This window comes from Eptatretus burgeri, chromosome 5, assembly GCF_056783735.1.
Source record: "Eptatretus burgeri isolate ZD-2024b chromosome 5, Ebu_testis_v1, whole genome shotgun sequence".
Taxonomy (NCBI): Eukaryota; Metazoa; Chordata; class Myxini; order Myxiniformes; family Myxinidae; genus Eptatretus; species Eptatretus burgeri.
In genome coordinates, this window is record NC_140965.1 from 86991490 (window position 1) to 87010918 (window position 19429).

General features: G+C 45.1%; 1 protein-coding gene across 6 annotated transcripts in view; it reads left to right on the forward strand.

The window, feature by feature from the left end:
• The window catches only part of PPP2R3A (protein phosphatase 2 regulatory subunit B''alpha), a 347806-nt gene that overhangs the window by 190133 nt on the left and 138244 nt on the right, over positions 1-19429 (forward strand). The window contains exon 1 of one of the 6 annotated variants that reach the window (XM_085882795.1): positions 3433-3534. The exons of 3 other annotated variants lie outside the window; for them this stretch is intronic. The gene's annotated coding sequence lies outside the window, so the exon portion shown is untranslated. Of the gene's footprint in view, positions 1-3432; positions 3695-19429 lie in introns of those variants that run through there. 2 more of the 6 variants (XM_085882792.1, XM_085882793.1) reach the window with 2 other exon arrangements.

Genomic DNA, 19429 nt, shown 5'->3' on the forward strand with positions numbered 1-19429 from the left:
AAAACGAATTTTGAGGGGCCTCTTAAGGAAGACAATAATATCATTACTATATATGTCAAAGCTTGTTTCATTTTATGCAGTAACAAAAATCTGATGGTGGAACAAAGAAAGGGACGTGCCGAAATATTAATACAGATAACTACCATAATCATCAAAACGAATTTTGAGGAGCCTCTTAAGGAAGACAATAATATCAATACTATATATGTCAATGCTTGTTTCATTTCATGCAGTAACAAAAATCTGATGGTGGAACAAAGAAAGGGGCGTGCCGAAATATTAATATAGTATATATGCCAAGTTTCAGGAAGTTTCGATGAAAACTGGAGGCTATGAAACAAATGAAACAAAAAATGTCAAAAAAAAGGAATCACGTCATAAAAATTGATATGACGTCATTGTGATGTATCATATGTGTGGAAATTCATCTCTGCTTATGCCCTGTTTGATTCCCGCAAACAGAATTCAAAAAGCTTGCCTAGTTTCGGAGATAATTTTTTAGGTGATTGCCATTAGCGGAGATATTTTGACGTCATAACTTTTTTTTCTAGGAGGAATTTTCAAAATCGGAGATGGTTACTGCCTGCGCGTGGGCTTTCTGCATATACATGGCAAGATTCATGAAGATCCGATAAAAACTCTGGGTTGTGAAAGAAAAAATGTCAAAAAATAGGAATCACGTCATAAAAATTGATATGACGTCATGGTGATGTATCACATGTGTGGTAATTCATCTCTGCTAATGCCCTGTTCGATTCCCGAAAACAGAATTCAAAAAGCTTGCCAAGTTTGAGATAATTTTTGAGGCGATTTCCATTGGCGGAGATATTTTGACGTCATAACTTTTTTTCTAGGAGGAATTTTCAAAATCGGAGATGGTTACTGTCTGCGCAGGGTATTTTTACATATATATATGCCAAGTTTCAGCAAGTTTCGATGAAAACTGGAGGCTGTGAAACAAATGAAACAAAAAACAAAAAATGTCAAAAAATAGGAATGACGTCATAAAAATTGATATGACGTCATAGTGATGTATCATATGTGCGGTAATTCATCTCTGCTAATGCCCTGCTCGATTCCCGCAAACAGAATTCAAAAAGCTTCCCTAGTTTCGGAGATAATTTTTTAGGTGATTGCCATTAGGGGAGATATTTTGACGTCATAACTTTTTTTTCTAGGAGGAATTTTCAAAATCGGAGATGGTTACTGTCTGCGCAGGGTATTTTTACATATATACGCCAAGTTTCAGGAAGTTTCAATGAAAACTGTGGGCTGTGAAACAAACAAGTCCACAAGAACAACAACGTGAGTAAGACTTAGAGATCCTCTAGGAGGATCTAAAAAGAACCAGGACATGGTAAGATGTGGATAGAAAGGAAAGGTTTAAAGTGCGTCACACGTCTGCAGACTGTAAAACCCATCGTCCAGGCTTTGGCAACATTTGAAGCAGCAGCGTCTGAAATTTCCCCTCCCGAGCTCCTCTCCTCTCTATAATTCCCTTTTGATGTTGAACACACCCGCGGTCACGGTGAAGGAATGGCTTCCACCAAAACGAGGTTTCGCAGGGGTGAACTAACGGGCGGCAGGGGCTGTGGTCGCTGAGTAAGGCTGACTTTTAGAACAATGGAGGAATTCTGCTTAGGTTCACGCATGCTTGCATGTTCTCATCACTACTTCCACTCGCCTGACTGGAGGCAGTGCTTACCATGACTGACTGCCCATCCCACTGTCCTTAATGATGGGGCAAGAGGATTTTGTGTGGGGGAAATTTTTGTGAGTGGAACACGATGTATAATCCAGCCAGTTACAGCTGCTACGCTGCCGGTAGAATGTATGATGCACGGGCACAATTCGTGCTTTTCCGGATGATTCGATGTCGGAGACATCCGTGAACTTTACACCCGCAGTCTCAGGAGCATCCTTGTGTTGAGCGGTCATGGTCGATGTACTTTCTGTCATTGTTAAAAAGTTGCTCTCGGCTTGATGTGTTGCAGATGTTTAGAAAGTATCGCCGTCTTCATATGGACGCCGCAATCAAAAGGCCAATGGCGTCTTACTTCGTGACACTGTTCGGCCTAATTTCTCAGCACTCGGACACAATAAACGCCTCTATGGCTTCTCGGGCACAACATATTTCTGTCACCATTCTGCCGACAGATTCAAAGGCCGGTAGAAGTGGGTGTTGTGTGCCAGGCCATCTGACTTTCCTCACTTGTCCATTGGAGTACCAGGCCTTGGCTCTGCTACTGCAGAACTTTTTTCCCAGATCTTTTGGCAATCGGTGCAAGCAATGACGCCAACCGATCACGCCCCCGCTCAACCACAGCATGGCATCATGCGAGAGGGATTCCTTGCTCGATGTGCTCACAGAGACCCCTTGCTGGTCAGATTTATGAGCTGCTGCCTCAAATAAACACACATCCAGCTGCCCTCGGGCACAGCAGGGGTAGAGAAGTTCACACCTCGATGGTCGGTCGCTGTTCCCACAAAGATGTCAGATGAAGCCTTCTTTAACGGCGAACGTTTTAATCATCGGACCTCAGGCTTGGTGTGCCTAACTGTTGATGCTCGAGCTATGAGTGAATAAATCCAATCAAAGTTCCTGCAACACCGGCACGTTTCACTCTCTTGTGTTTGGGCAGATAGTCAGCGATTCATGGCCACCTCTTTCTCTTGGCTTCACCCTGAACATTATTCACCGCACCTGCATGTACTTTTCTTTTGTGCTGTAGCCAACACATTTGGTAAAATTTTAAATATTTAACATTGCTACAACATTTATGTTTCCAAGTTTGATCTTCTGATTTGTGTTCGTCTCCACACCCCCCACGGTTATTTGTGGTTTCTTTGTTTTTCATTGGTGTACTTCTAGGGTTTCCTTGCAGCCTCCTCTGGGATGCATTGCCTATTTCATCATCATCTTCTTCTTCTTCTTTTTTTTCTCCTCATCTTCCTCTTCCTTCACCTTCTCCTTCACCTTCTCCTTATCCTCCTTCTCCTCCTCCTCCTCCTCCTCCTCCTCCTCTTCCTCCTCCTCCTCCTCCTCCTCCTCCTCCTTTCGTGGATTTTCTGTCTTGATGATTGCTAGTCAATGTGGATTGGGGGTGAAATTTGAGGACAAAGGACGATATCTTTAATTTCTTCTTTTTTTGGGGGTAAAGGGTGAGATGATTGCGGTTCTTTAGTTCTGGATATCATCATTTTGATTAAACACTACACTCTTGGCTTTGGGGCAGTGATACTGATGGACTTTCCAGGCAGGTGTCCTGCCTGCCGTGCAAAATTGTTGCTTGACCTTTCTGAGTTCAGTTCTTGCTGTTCTGTTGACAACCCCTCCCCCAACCCTTCTCCCAGCACCCCTACTTTCCCTATTCTCTTCTGTCTGCCTCCTACCCATTTTCACTCCAACTCTTCTTGCCTTTCCCGCCCGCCCTCCCCTCTCACTTGTGGCCTCCCGCCCCTTCCCGTCGAGCCGCCGCCGTCCCGTCCTGCCTGCCCGTCGGGCCCGACCGATCTCGTGTGTTTACGCAGAAGGTAGGGCACCCTCCCCGAACTGTGCCTCCCCTCACCAGCTCGGTACCTGTGCGTCCGTGTCGTGTGGACGCAGCTCCGTAAACTTGGGCTTCGAGTGCTCATTCTGACCATCGCTGCACCGGAAGGAAAGTACATTTTGTACTATAGTCACTACGCAGCGGTATGGATTGGGGGAGGGGGAGTGAGTGAGTGGTGCAGTGTGTGCGAGAGAGAAAGAAAGATACAGCGAGATGGAGAGAGGCAGGAGACGCAGTGAAAGTCAAAGACAGACGTGCGTGGATAAGTGTAAGGCATCCAAATGGATTTGGCGATGGTGTGCACGTTTGTTGCTTTAATTTTGTTTTTATATTTATTTTTTTCCTGATTAACAAATGCTCTACTTGTTGGACATCTTCCTGCGAATGGCTTTCTTATCTGACTTGAGAGCGAGTCCGTTTAAAGCCGATGTTTGTCTCTGCGTTGTCTTTGATTGTCACTGTTCTTCAGGTGTGACTAGCGGATGTGTATCTAAAGATAACTTGAGGGTCAGTGATATTCCCTCTTGATTGATTATATTCCTTTCTATCTCCTATTTGGGAAGTTTTGCAAAAGCCATTCATGTTGTTGGACATGACACCGCGCTAGCTTCCAGGCCCAGGTGAAGGCAAGGGGATGATGTGATTTGTATTTACCAGCGAAGCAACGATGTGGCATTTCATGGTTGCAGAATTCTGGTGTAAAGATTTTTATTTATTTATTTATTTGTTTTAGCTAACCTTCGTCACACCTCCCCTTTTCCAGGTAGCCGTATCTTCTGCTCCTTTCAAACGCCAGACAATCCAAGTTATGAATTGCTTTTCTACCTATCTCATGTCCTCAAGCTGTAACAATTGTAGACGTCTCGGTTTCAGCAGAGTGTTTTGGTCTCTCCCTAACCATTGCTAATAACCGCATCGCTAATAAAGATTGGTGGTGAAATTCCATTTGAGCACCGACTGTTTGCTTTCTCAAGATTGATTCCTCTCTTATGAGGTCAGTTACGAGTTTGAATGTGTCATGGAAAAACCGAGCTTTGTACATCTGTGTCTTTGCACAAAAACACACACAAAAAGAAAGAATCGCCTTGGAGCCATTTACATCTTGTGTATGATGGAGGGTAGGGCTAATAAGTTGAGAAAAATGATATGGGAGTGGGGGGGGGGGTTGGGGGGTGGGGGGAGCAAGAGAGGGAGAGGACGGGTGAGAAAATGGAGGATTAAAAGGCAATGGGAATGGTTACCTGGCTCTCGTGATCTGTTGTAGGTCTGTCGTTCCGTTCCTCTCGTTGGGAATTTATGATTTCAGCACACATGACTTGCGTAGTCCTTGACGAAAGCCACACTGTGATTGAAACGGTGAACCTCGGGAGCGTTTGGTTTTGTTGATGCATCTTCGAGTTGTGCATGCTGGCGTCATTTTTCCTTGAGTGTGGTTTTTGCACCATCAACGTTCGCATGGATATGCTCCGTTCCAAACTCTATCTCGAGGAAAGGGAGAGTAGTGGAGTGTACAAGGTTATCTTGGTTAGAAGGAGGTAAGAGTAGAAGTTTTGCGGACACGGTGTGTTTTTAGGGTATATGCTTAGTGAACTATTCAGGTGAGATGTTTGTTTAGACCTTTACTGAACATTCTCATGTTCCCACCCAAAATGCTTTCATTTACTTCTGAACAAATTGCAACGTTCAAACGATTCACCTTTGCAATCGGAGAATAACAAAATTTTCCTTCATGACGAACCTGCAATTGAGGTAACAGCTCTTGGAGGCATCATAGCAGCGTTCCTGCTGGTTCAAATGAATGAGCCTTTGTCCGCAGACCTTACCTTCACGTGCGTAATTTGCCAGGGTCTGGGATTGTCGCTCTGATTGTTGAGCTCCAGGGAGTTTGCTTTGTTGAGCACGGGTACGGGTGCTCAATAAAGAATGGAGTGTTTCCCACCGGACATTTGACCCCTTCTTCATTGACCCCCTCTTTGTTTGCAGTTCCTGCTTTAAAATGACCCCAAACAAGCAGAGTCGCCCTGATGGTGCAAATGGGGGATGTGTGAAATGTTGCCCCCGGCATGCCTTTTAAAAACGAAATATAAACACCCAATTTTGATGCAAGTGTCACAATCTTGAGACGTATGAATGATTTAAGGGCGCGTGAATATGAAATGTGACTGAGCTGTAAACGCATGCTGTTGTAGTTTAGATTTGCGGTGAATATAAAACGGTTGGATCTCTCGTCCACCAGCCTTCGCTTGATGCCCAGAAAAATCGGAGATTGCTTCCTCATTAACCATGGCCATCCCAAACTTCATATTTTATTCACGAGTTCTAAAGGGACCAGACAAAAAAAGCATGATTGATGCAACCACAACGTTCCATTATAGCATGAGCAAAAGCGTCCATTCCTCGTAACCATTTCCTTTTTCTATTGGCATCTGTTGCTAATTCTGTATGATTTTTTTTTAAACCTTTTACAAGCAAGTTTGCTTTTATTTTTCAACTCCGAGGAGCGCAAATCATTTGGGAAGACCAGTACGTGAGGCCGCCTGTTTTCCAAATGAAGATACCTTGAGTGAAGAAGAGCGAGTTGAAGCTCACCCTGCCTCTGATCTTGCATATTGGCACAGTTTAAGTAACTCGTTGAAAGACTTACTTGTCTGCTAGTCTGTTTGCTGTCACTCACCGTGGCCCAGCACCTTGCCACTAGCTTTTAGCGGGTATGTGGTCCGGTAGCCTGCAAGTGTGCATTGAGCTCGCCTTGCACTGATTACTGCATCTTCTATCCAATGCAGAGGAAGTGAAGCTCCTCGAAGAGGTAAATGGCAAAGGTGGAAGGTTTATTTAAAGGAAGGATGCTTGCTCCTGATGGGTTGATGTTGATGTGCAAGGGCAAAACAAGGTCAGGTGAAAGAAAACTTAATGAGGAAGATGGGAAAATGTAGCCAAAGCATTTTACAATTGATAACCTCGTATAACGCTGAAGATAAGCAAATTTGCTCGCTCGATGAATGGAATTCGGTTAATAATTATAATGCTTTGCCTGCAAGGCCTATTACTCCTGAACTGCATGCACACCATTGTTGTTGCACTCTGTGAAAGTCACGAGCGAACCAACTGTTTTGTTTATTTAAATAATTTCATTAATCTTAAGAAAGCATGAGATTCTGTGGCAGTCATAAAACTTTCTGCAACTGTCATCCATGCTTTGTATTATATAGTTGTAGTTTTTCTTTTAAAAAAAACATTAACACACACACACACACGAAAAGATGGCATTACTAATTGAGGTGTCATTACCTAGCGATACTGGCCGAAACGACACAGAAATCAAGAAAATGTCCAAACACCAAGATCTCTTGTGGAAGCTGAAGAGTGTCAAAATTGTACCACTGATGATTGGAGCAACGGGACTGATAAAGAAGTGCCTTACAGAGATCTTGAAAACAATCCCAAGGAAGAGCGCTGGATTCATGGTGGTGGAGGCTCCGAAGCACACATGGGTGGTGGCCCTTTCTGCCACCAACGATGAAGTGGTGGTTTTCAACGTTTCTCACTGATTGCACCCTAAACTCTTATCTTATTCTGTGGCACCCCTATTCAATTATCTATTTGTATCTTTGTCTTAAGAACAATGCAGGCTCCGTGAGTTAAATTATTGGATAAAATACATAATTACCTCCGTCACCAAATGTGAAGGAGGTTATGTTTTCACCCCTTTCTGTATGTTTTTCTGTTTGTCCGTTTGTGTACAGCATATCTCAAAAAGTTGTGGGTAGATCCGGATGAAATTTTGTGGACAGGTGAGACTTGTGTGAGACGAGGACGAATTGATAAGATTTTGGTGAAGATCCGATTCCAGGTCTGGATACAATTATTATTTAATTTTTAAATTGATTCTTCACCATTGAGAGATCGGGCCCCAAACGATATAGTTCTGTATAGCATGATATTTCAAAAATGTATTGGGCCCGATATGTTCTCATGGCTCAGGCATCACATGGTGGAGGTATGCGCTCTTCCGAGAGCCCTTCTAGTTTCAGGAGTGTTTTTGCGGGCTTTTATTACCACCAATGGATTTCAAGCACAACTGAAGATTGAGGATTGGCAAAGTGTGCAATCAGCCTGTGAAAATGATGCAGTTTTACTGTTACAGCTTCCAAGCTACATTTTGATTTAACTCGAGTTATATTAAAAAAAATCTGAAAACCCACTCCGTGGGAGTACCTCCTGTGCAGCTTCCCTTCACAGGGCAGCTCACCAGATGACGGGATTGGGGCAAAGCTTTCGGGACCCCCAATCTTTGATGACAGAAAGGAAACCACGGGGTAACATTCCCGGGTCAGATTGCGGGAGAGTGTGTCGGGGTGGTGCTGAGGTGTCGTCCACGAGATGGTGGTCTCCTTGGGTTAACCTGAGGCGGGTGGGTGCCTAGAATGTCCAATTCTGAAGAGACGATTATCACCTGTCTTATCATCTGAGCTCCAGCGTTTGAACATCCGTATTGCAGCACTCTCGAAGGTTCGGAGACCGGATTGTGGCGAGATCATGGCGGGTGGTTACACCTACTATTGGTCTGGTCGCTCTGATGTTTACCATGCCCAAGGAGTTACTATAGCTGTGTACAATAAGCTCACTCCAATGATAATTGAGGTAACACCAGTCAACGAGCATATTATGAGACTAAGGATTCACCACTCCTTAGGTGTCATTTCCCTCGTGTCTGTATATGCTCTGACTGAGGCGAGTGATTTCACCGTGAAGGATGCACGTTCTATGTCACGCTCGAGTCTGTGGTTGATCAGTGCCCCAGGCGTGATACACTTCTAGTCTTGGGGGATTTCAATACATTGACTGGAACTGATGGGGATGGTTATGAGATGTGTGTTAGTCCCTATGAGTCTGGAACTGTGAACCAGAATAGCACTAATTTCCTTGACTTTGCAAGAAGTGATGGACTTAGGGTGGCTGGTTCATTGTTTCAGCACCCACAAGCTCATCGTTGGAATTTGTATTGGACTGGTAGTGTGGCAAAGGAGATTGACCATGTGCTCGTTGATGATCACTGGAGGATGATCCACAAATGCAGGGTCTACGAGAGTGCTCAGTTTTTCAATACTGACAATTGGCTTGTTGTTGCAACTCTGATGTTGCAGCTTAAATCCAGGAGAATGGTACCATCCCAGCCTCGGCTGGATGTTGGCAAGCTCAAGGATGAGAGGGTAGCTAAGGAGTTTGCGAACAGGCTGAGTGGAGATTTGGGGTGGCTGAGTGCTTTGGGGGATCCTGAAGAGTTGTGGAGTGCCTTCAAGACCACTGTCCTTAATGTTGCCGGTAGATATCTTGGAACTTATTGGAGGGTGAAGAAGAATTTTGTCTCTCAAGAGACACTGGATACCATTGCCTTGAGTCGCAGGGCCAGGCTGAATGGCATAGTTCAGCTGTTCACGGAGCCAAGGCTCTGTACGTTATTATTAACTGTACATGCACTCAGGGTGGACAAGGAGGTCGATGTGTGAGGAATCTGTGAGGGGGTAGAGCATCGCCTATGGTCAAGTGATTCTCGTCCTGTTTCCAGGGGAATTCACGCATTGCATTCATCATCCCTCGGTGTACTGAATTTAGAGCAGAGGGTGGTGGGCTCTTGCCAGAGGAGTCCGAAGTGAAGGCCTGCTGGGCTGGTTATTTTGAGTGACTCTATCAAGCTGATCCACCAGCTGTTGAGTTGGATGTCAGGGGTGTTACAATCCCTATTGCTGACCCTCCATTCAACTGTGTTCCACCTTCATTGGTGGAAAAACAGGCTGCGGTGAACCAGTTGAAATGGGGTAAAGCTCCTGGGATCTGTGGCATCCATGCTGAACTTCTCAAGGCTGGTGGAAATGCTGCACTCGTGTCGCTGCATGCAGTTTTGTGCTCTGCCTGGAACACAGGCATCACCCCAACTGACTGGAAGAGGGGCCTTGTTGTCCCTCTCTGGCAAGGGAAGGGTGATCGCCAAGACTGCAACTACCGAGGGATGACGCTGCTCTCAGTGCCTGGCAAGGTCTTTGCTTGGATAATTCTCGATTATGTCGATTATTCATCGATAATTCTCGATGCTCTGGACGCTGCTGCTCAAGCAGATGGTGGCGAACCCTATCAATAATTATCTGAGCAGTCAGGCTTTACACTAAAGATGTCAACGATTGACCGTATCCTTGCTCTTCGGGTCATCACCGAACGCAGACGAGAGTTGCGGCAGGGGGTGCTTGCAGCCTATGTTGATCTCTGTAAAGCGTTCAGTGAATCGGGGTGCCCTCTGGAGGATTCTTCGTCTTCGTGAGTTGCTACCAAAACTGATCGATCTGATGTCTGAACGCTACTCTGGTACTGAGAGTGCTGTGAGATTTGGTGGTACCATCTCTGACTTATTTCCAGTTGTTACTGGAGTTTGTCTGGAGTGTCTACTGGCCCCCACACTTTTCAGCACTTATCTGGACTGGATTATGGGGATGATGTCGGAGAGATCAAGCTGCGGTGCATCGTTAGTGAATGTCAAGATCTCTGACCTTGATTTCGCAGATGATGCAGTCATCTTTGCGGAGACACTAGATATCCTTTTGGGGGCCCTCGAGGTGCTGAATGAGGAGTCAGAGCCTCTGTGATTACGGGTTTCCTCAGTCAAAACTAAGATCCAGGCTTTCAATGCCATCTTGGATGCTGCTGTCCTGTCTACCTTTTTGTGGTGAGGATATTGAGGTCACCGAGAGATTCACTTAGTTTGGCAGTGATATTCATGTCTCTGCTGGCTGTGAGCTAGAGGTCAACAGTCGTCTGGGTCAGGCCTGGGGAGTCATGGATTCACTCTATCATGGGGTGTGGCACTGCTGCTACCTGTGCGGGAGGAAGAATGTCCGAGTCTTCAGGTCCTTGGTGCTTCCAGTCTTGCTCTATGGATGAGACTCTGACCAGGGATCTGAGATGGAGAATTAATTCCGTTGGTACCAGGTCTCTTCAGAGAATCCTTGGCCATCGCTGGTTGGACTTTGTGTCCAACGAGTGGTTGCTGAGAGAGACTCAAATGAGATTTGTTACCTGCATAGTCCCTGAGCGTCAGTTGCGGCTGTATGGACATGTGGCTCGTTTTCCTGACTGATCCTGCTCAACAGATTCTCTCAGCGAGGGAGCCTCATGAGTGGAGGAGGCCAATGGGCCGACCACGTGCCTCATGGTTACAGCAGTTTGATCAGCATCTCACATAACATGGGGATGGGCCAGGCCTTTGCCTGGGGGATTTCTAGATGGAGGCGCCTGGAGTAGGTGGAAAGTGGACGCAGCGACGTGCTGCTCTGGCACATGCTCCCATACCTGACCTGACTTGACCTGACACCACACCTTGTGACGTCACTCTGCCCTGTTTGTGCCGCACCAATTGGTGGTTTTGGTGTAAATCTCTCAACTGTAAATGACCCTCTCAACTCTTTCTGAATGTTCGAGGCTTACGCATTCATGCCAAAAGTAGTGGATTCCCCAAAAAAGGCTTGATTCCTCAATAATGCAGGTTACAGAGGATAGATCATTAAAAAGGGTTTCAAGGGGGAGGCGGTTTTGGAAAAACATGAGGGAGGGAGGATGACAGCTTTCAAAACAAATATTGATGCATAACCCTTTAACACAATTAAGCTCTTATGCCAATACATGTGGAAAGGAAATAACTATTTCTAAGCTACATAATTTTAACCCCTGGAAGCCATTTCTGCAACCATTTTATATGTATATAATGATATGTATGAACATATTACGAATTCGCGCCAGCCGGTGTGCGGACAGACGCTTTTAGCCAAATCGCGGCCGTACGCCCACCGAACGGACAATTCAGTCGCGGCTTTTCGGAACAACGCCGAAAACCAGTCACGGGTGTGCTCCAAGCACACCACAACCTTGTCCGCACTCTACCCGCGCTACAGGGTCAATCGCTGAATTGTCTATATACCTAATTATTCGCGCGGGGAGATTACCGAGAGATTGTACCTCAGCGAGTCCTGCTTGGACACGAGCCGCTTACGCCGCTCGCTCCGTTTTGGGATAACCGAGCGGGATATTATCGCGAGGCCTCGCTGGATCCGATTCTATTATTGGCTATTTAAAAGCCCACTATTATTCTGACATGCAAGATGGCAGCTCAATCAAGGAAAAGACGTAACGAGCAGGTTCACATTTAAGGAAGCACATTTATTATTTACATGTATACGATATTGCAATGAATGGGTGAAACACGCATGCAGTTGATTTGTGATGAATGCGGGATGGAACAAGACGCGAGCAAGGCAAAGAGTTACCACCGTCTATTTATTATGTACACTTATCAACAGTTACTTATACAATTCTACTTGCGGACATGGTGCCACAACATTCATTTGAAAGCAAAGAAGAGCCCCAGGACAGACAAGGGGCAGACTGGACCTCTTTGGGTCTTTATTGCACGGAGCCGTGTAGACCGCAGAGGTTCCGTGAGGCCGCGCTGGTTACCTTCCTCGCTGGGGCGACCCGCGACGTTCCTTCCCCACGGCAGCTAGCGTAACCGCGGCTCGGCCGCGGCCTGGCGATTCGGGCCCCAGCTGGCAACGACTGAGAGGAACGAACGGGTCTTCGCTCTTTTTGAGTTGATGCTCTCGTTAAGAACCCGTTCGTCCCTCAGCGATGCTCGGACCGTTCCGAAGCCCGATCACCTCGGACCGTCTGGCACTGGCGGGCGAGCTCTCTCCGGCTCTCTCCACGTTCCACACACGAACGCGCAGCTCCGCGCGGCACAGCAGGCTTAGCCGCGCTCCCCATTCGTGCCTTCTCCGCTTTCCTCAGCTTCTCCAGCTACTGCAGGCTTCAGGCTTCAGACTTCCACGCGGCTCCTCGACCTCTCCAGACTGACTGAACTGGCGCTCTGCGCGTCATTTTATGGGGTTCGTGAGGCGAGATTTTGACCTCCGCTCTCCGACCTTCGACCCCCCCGCTGGCTCCTCCCCTTTCTCTCTTTTGATCCAAATCTCGGAGGCGAAGCTTGGAGCGAGCGGACGTGGTAGAAATCACCAACGTTGAAGGGAGAGCGGACGTGCTCGAGATCACCGACTTGCGGGGCGAGCAAACCTCCGCGTGTGCCTGCAGCGATGCCATTCGATGTGGACTCTCCGCGGCTGGTGCAAAGATGGCGTCGCTTCGGGGATGAAGGTGAGGCGATGTTATTCGGGTTGGTCTATTAGGGGAGATGCGGTTTGGGAGATGGTGAGGAGATGTCGTTGTGGAGAGGGTGGTTGGTGGTTGGTGTGGTGGAGAAGGTGGTTGGTGGTTGGCATGGTGGAGCAGGTGGTTGGTGGTTGGCATGGTGGAGAAGGTGGTTGGTGGTTGGCGTTGCAGAGAGGATGGTTGGTGGTTGGCGTTGCAGAGAGGGTGGTTGGTGGTTGGCGTTGTGGAGAGGGTGGTTGGTGGTTGGTGTTGCGGTTGGTCCAAAATAACGATAGTAAAAGAAAAACGGCTAACTCAAAGATCACAGCTCGGGTGACACGAATAAAGCCCGTTAGACAACGGTGGGGAAATCTAACTGAACACAGACTTATCGGCATAACTGAACTAAGGATCTATATGGTGTTCTGCGAATTTCCACAGCCGTAACAATATTTATACTACATGTGGTTCATTGGACCAAATTTTCATTGGTCTTCATGGCCTTGAAGCATACTGCCTGCTGTACTGCTTGAACATTGGCTTTTCTTTTCACCATGCCCAGATTAACTTGGGTCAGGGCGAGGACAGTGGCGTACTGAGGGTGTGTGGCGCCCAAGGGCAAAACATAATTTTTCCACACCCCTCTTCCCCCTCCCCCGAGTGCTTAAGGAAGTGATACTAATGGAAAGAAAGATAGGAAAGTGGGATCGTGAGATAGGAAATAAGAAATTCTGCGGAGGTTTTACGCTGTTTTTCCCTCCTTACGGATATCGCACGTGATTTTGTCCTCACAAACACAGCGGTGATTAGGATACACAATAACAAAGAAAATCTCTTGCATGGAAAGTGCTCATTCTGTGGCACCTTCCAGTGCAGTGTAAATCTAAAAAACAAGAACCTCAGTAATGGGGGAAAGTAATTTGATGAATCTGTGGGGTCCGATCCATGAACTCCCGATCCATATTACACTCCCAATCCATATTACACTCCCAATCCATGAACTACTTTTCAGTAAAGGCCCAGTCACACCTTGATGTTTTAGCCAGCGATGGCAACATATTAAAATTTATGTAAAACGCTGGCTTACGTTGAACTTTTGATGTTTTTTTTTTAATATAAAGATTCGGACGTATTCATAGCGACTTGGTCTTATGTATAACGCATTAGTAACGGAAAAGAACGTTTCGTTGTGTTATAGATAACTTATACCAACGAATGCTAAACCTGTTGTCGGCCTACACAACCTATGCCCAACGATAGTCTAACTTAGGCATAGCGCGTTGCACGCATCGCCGACGATCGCCTATTAAAAGGCTGACGCACAACGATTCGAATCATAACTGCCGTAGAAATGGAAGTTTCAACATCGCAGTCACACCTTGGCGATCTTGCCAGCGTATGCCGACCTAAGAAAAATGTGTCTAAAACGTTGGGGCATGTCAAATACGGTATGAGTAAGTTTGGTATACGTGAGTAGAACGCTAAAGTACGCTATCATACGTTGTAGTAAGTAGAGTACGTCAAGAAATTTTAAACATGTTCAAAATTTTACGACGTACTCGGCGTATGACACACGTTCCGCATGCGATGGGGATAAGTTGTACACACGATATGCGGACGCTTACACACGTCCACAAAGGCTACTTATAAGCTACTCATAAGTCGAAACACGTCGCGGTAATGTCTTTTTTACGCGAAACTTATTTCTAACTTATGTTTGACGTGCTTTGAACCAATTCTTTACGTAGTCCCAACACACATCGACGTATGCAGACGTATTCCAATGACGTCTTCCGGTCGACAAAAAAAAAAAAAATGAACGTGTTTCTAACTTACAACTGCCATATAAAGACGTGTTCCCAGCGATTTTGGGAATTGGTATATAAAAATGGTGTTCATAAAAGGGGAACCCAACAGTGTTTTCGAGTCCTTTTTGAGTCGATGTCCATGTCAGCAGTAACAGTATCAGTATCAGTATTGGTATTAGTAGTAGTTTGTTCATGTTGGCAGTAGTAGGTGAGTGTGAGGGGGAGGGTGTGGGTTATGATGGATCCTCCTTGCGTCCGCGTGTCCGTGGGTAGGAGACATCTTTGCACCATTGTTCGAAGTTCTTCGCGGCTAATTTTTTATGGGGCTTTTTCAACAATGAGCTATGGCTTGTTTTTACGATTTAGGTCTATTCATAACGGGTTGGACAAATGCACAATGAACTAATAATGTGCATAGAGCGCTTCGATAACTTATAGATACGGTATACCAACGAATAATTATCGTGTTGCAGGCGTTCACAAACTATGCCCAACGATAGCCTAACTTATCCATATCGTGCGGCAGTTTATCTTTGCCGGTGACGTGGGGTTTGCTATTCATAGGCTGCCACTCAATGATTTAAATGGCTGCATCTCCACTATTGAAAGTAGACGCTTGCGCTCAACAATTGGATTTTTTTTTACACTCAACGACTTTTAAACGGTACCACTGAGCTATTTTCATTGTTTACAATGAACGATTTAAATTACTGTCACTCGCCTTTGTTTTTTGACGCTGGCGCTTGGAAATTTTAATCGTTTCTATTGAACGTGCTAAATCGCTCAAACTCCACTATTGAAAGTAGACGCTTGCGCTCAACAATTGGATTTTTTTTTACACTCAACGACTTTTAAACGGTACCACTCAACTATTTTCATTGTTTACAATGAACGATTTTAATTGCTGTCACTCGCCTTTGTTTTTTGACGCTGGGGTTTGAAAATTTGAAGCGTTTCTTCTGAACGTGTTAAAACACTCAAACTCGACTATTTTAAATAGACGCTGCCGATGGACAATTGAAATCATAGCCAAGCTAGACATCGAAGTGTGAACATCCTCATCATGCCGAAGAAAAGTTTGAAGAATGCTGCAAATAAGTGTCCTGGCCGTGGCCGTGGATGCTGATGCAAGGACGATCCATTATACCAACGTCTTTCAGCCTATGAGTAACATAAAAGTAACGTCTGTCGACGTGTGGCAACGATCACGTAACGTGCCAACAACACGTTAATCATAGGTTAGAAATAAGTTTCGGGTACGCTAAACATTACTTCGGCGTGTCTCAACTTATGATTAACTTACAAGTAGCATGTGTTGACGTCTGTCAACGATCGCAGACCGTGCATACAACTTGTGGCCAGCGTAGCGGAACGTGTGAGTCATACGCCGGCATACGTCGTGAAATTTCAAGCATGCAAAAATTTGAGGACAACCGAAAAGTACAACGTTTAAAGCCAGCGTACAACGACGTATGGCAGTGTTTTTCAGCGTGCTCTCAATGTTATCAAAACTTACCCATAACGTATTCAACGTGTGCCAGCGTTTTAGAAAAAAAATTCAAAAATCGGCATACGTTGGCTAAAACGTCAAGGTGTGACTGGGCCTTAACACATGATGTTCGTAAATTGGGAGATTACTGCATACAGATTCAGCATTATGTTTGTATCATTCAGAGCAAATAGTTAAAAAAAAATAAATGCTCGAAATAACATTTATTCGTTTGTTAAAGTAACCATTAACCATTCAGGCCCACTCAGCAAGTCCTTTTCCTCACAGCACGACGCTCACCAAACTGTCTCTTTCTCCCACACGATCCTTTCTTCCTCTTTCCTCTCTGCCTTTCCTTGACTGTTGGCTCTCAAGCCTATCTCATCATCATGACAAGGCACAACGACCCCTGTTCTGTAGGATGCCAGATAACCACGTGATGCACCGACTTAGCCAATCTGCCCGTGAGAAACCGTGACTCCACAAGAGTTTTTGATCACGTGGTTCGCTTTTACTGGGACACCATGACTCAAGAGGGTTCGTGATCACGTGCGTCACGTGTGTAACATGAGTATTTTATTACACTCTAAATCTAGCACTGAAAAACAAAGGACACGTTAACATGGAATGCGTTTAAAACATGGGAAATCTTCTGGATTTTTTTGTAGTTAATTAGCCGAATCAACTCAGGAGATCACGACGATCATTTCGGTGAATCACACTCCACATCGCAAAGCTCCATAGAACTCCACAAAAATCATGCCTACACACACACACACACACACACACACACACACACACACACACACACACACACACACACACACACACACACACACACACACACACACACACACACACACACACACACACACACACACACACACACACACACACACACACACACACTAGTCCATTGAATTACATAACCATTTATTACCTCTGCCACTGAAGGTGGATGGAGGTTATGTTTTTCACTCCTGTTTGTCTGTGTCTGTCTGTCTGTCTGTGAGCAAGATATCTCAAAAAGTTATGGACGGATTCGACCGATACTTTGTGGACACGTTGGGTGTGTGATAAGGACGAAATTATTAGATTTTGGTGAAGACCCGGATCCGGATATTAGAATTTTAAAAGTGATTCTTCACCATCGAGAGGGCTAAAAACTATATTTAGCACAATGTCTCAAAGTTGTGGATGGATTCGGCCAAAACTTGGAAGACATGCTGGGTGCGTGACAAGGAAGAATTGATTAGGTGTTGATGAAGATCCGAGCCTGGATTCAGATACGAGGATGTTATAATTTTTCTAAGTGCTTCTTCACCTGTGTCGGAGTGGCGACCTATCCAGGATTGTGCCCAATAGTCAAGCAGACTGCTTTGGCAGCACTGACGCTCTGTACAGATTCTGGTACCAATGGATGGATGGATGGATTCTTCACCATTGAGAGATCGGGCAAAAAACGACATACTGTAAGCACAATTTATCAAAAAGTTGTGGATGGATTATGACAAAAGTTGGTGGATGAATTGGTCAGATGACGAGAACAAGCCAATTAGATTTTGGTTCAGGTCAGCAGATCCAGCCTATCAGTGGGACACAAAACGTAAAGTGTTCAGCCTGGCGGAGGTATGCACTCTTCCGAGGGTCATTCTGATTTATTATTGCAGATGTTTGCTTTAATAGCACGGGTAGAACGACACTGAAAACGATTGGTGTTGACGACAGTGCTGAAGATCCAGATATTTAGCGCACATTCCAGGCTCCATTTCTCACATCAGCACATACCTTATGGGATCTTTTCACCAATAATTATTCTTGGAATCATGGGAATTTTACAAGGTATCAAGTTAACGAGTTCTCTTAATCGAGGTAAATTTATTCAACACACAAATCGGTTCGCTTTTGCAAATTTAACCCATTAATTATTGATTCAACATATTGACAGTGGAGTCATGATGCTCTTTGTGCAAGTCTTGACGCCATTCATGCTAAATGTTTTAATGATTCAAGGTCCTTTGCTCTTTACCCTGTAGCCAATAAGGGCTAAGAGAAAAATGTATGCTTGGTGCTATAACCCAAAGCCAAATGCCTGACTCCAAACCTCCCCCCCCCCTCGAGAAAGCGTAAATTTTAAAATCGAATCATCTTGTTTGTCATTTACTGTGGTCTTCAGCACTCTACACGGAAGGAGTTATGTTTTCACTCTGTCTCTCTGTCTTAGTTTGCTTGTATTGTGTGCAGGGTATCTCAAAATGTTATGGACGGACTTGGATGAAATTTGGTGGGCAGGTTGGGTGTGTGATATAGATGAGACAAACTGATTAGATTTTGGTAAAGATCCAAATCCAGCTGTGAGAATTTTTAAAGTGATTATTCACCATTGAGAGATGGGTCAAAAACGATATATAGCACGTTATCTCAAAAAGTTGTAGACAGATTCGGATGAAACTTGGTGGACGGGTTGGGTGTGTGACAAGGAAGAATTGATTCAATTTTGTTGAACATCCGAATCCAGATCCGGATGTTTTTTTTTTTTTCTTTTTAAAAGTGATTCCTCACCATTGAGAGATCGGTTCAAAAACGATAAATAGCACAATATCTCAAAAATTTATTGGCCCCGATATGTCTGCTTGTTCAGGCATTGTGTGGCGGAGGTATGTGCTCTACCGAGTGCCCTTCTAGATTGTTTTCCTTTTATCGGTTTAGTCTTTCTGAGCAGATATACCCTCCTGGGACAGGTGATGGAACAGTATGCAATTTGATAGAACTAGTACGGGCCCGTAGGTGCGTGACCGTAGGTGACTGCCAGTATGTGCAGCCTCTCTCTCTCAAACCTCGAAAAGGCACATCCGCGGGTCCCCAGCAATATTCCTGGCAAGTTTCAATCGTGCAAAAGAAATAATAATAAATAAATAAATAAATAAACATTAATTGTGATGTCATTCGTGATGTCATAGCACCGTGTCCTGTCATTGGTCAACAGATAAATGGCCGTAACTTGGGAACCGCTCGTCCGATCGATATCAAACCTCGAAAAGGCACATCCTTCGGTCCCCGGCAATATTCCTGGCAAGTTTCAATGAGATCGGACCGGTGGTCGTCGAGAAATGGCGGTCGCAGACAGACAGACACACACACACACAGATTGCTGGAATTATAGATAGATGGGAGGCTCACTGAATGACAGCAACAACAATAGTGAAACAAACAGAATATATTTTGGGACAACACCAATCCTATGATCGTTTTCCTTGAAGTGCTGCCCACTGGAATGCTGTGACACCATGCCAAATACTTTGAGTCCAACAAAGTTTACTTTCAACTGGGCTGAATAAAATCAAAGGTGGAAGCAAATTTGGATGCCTGAAGCAGAATTTTAAGACATTGTTAAT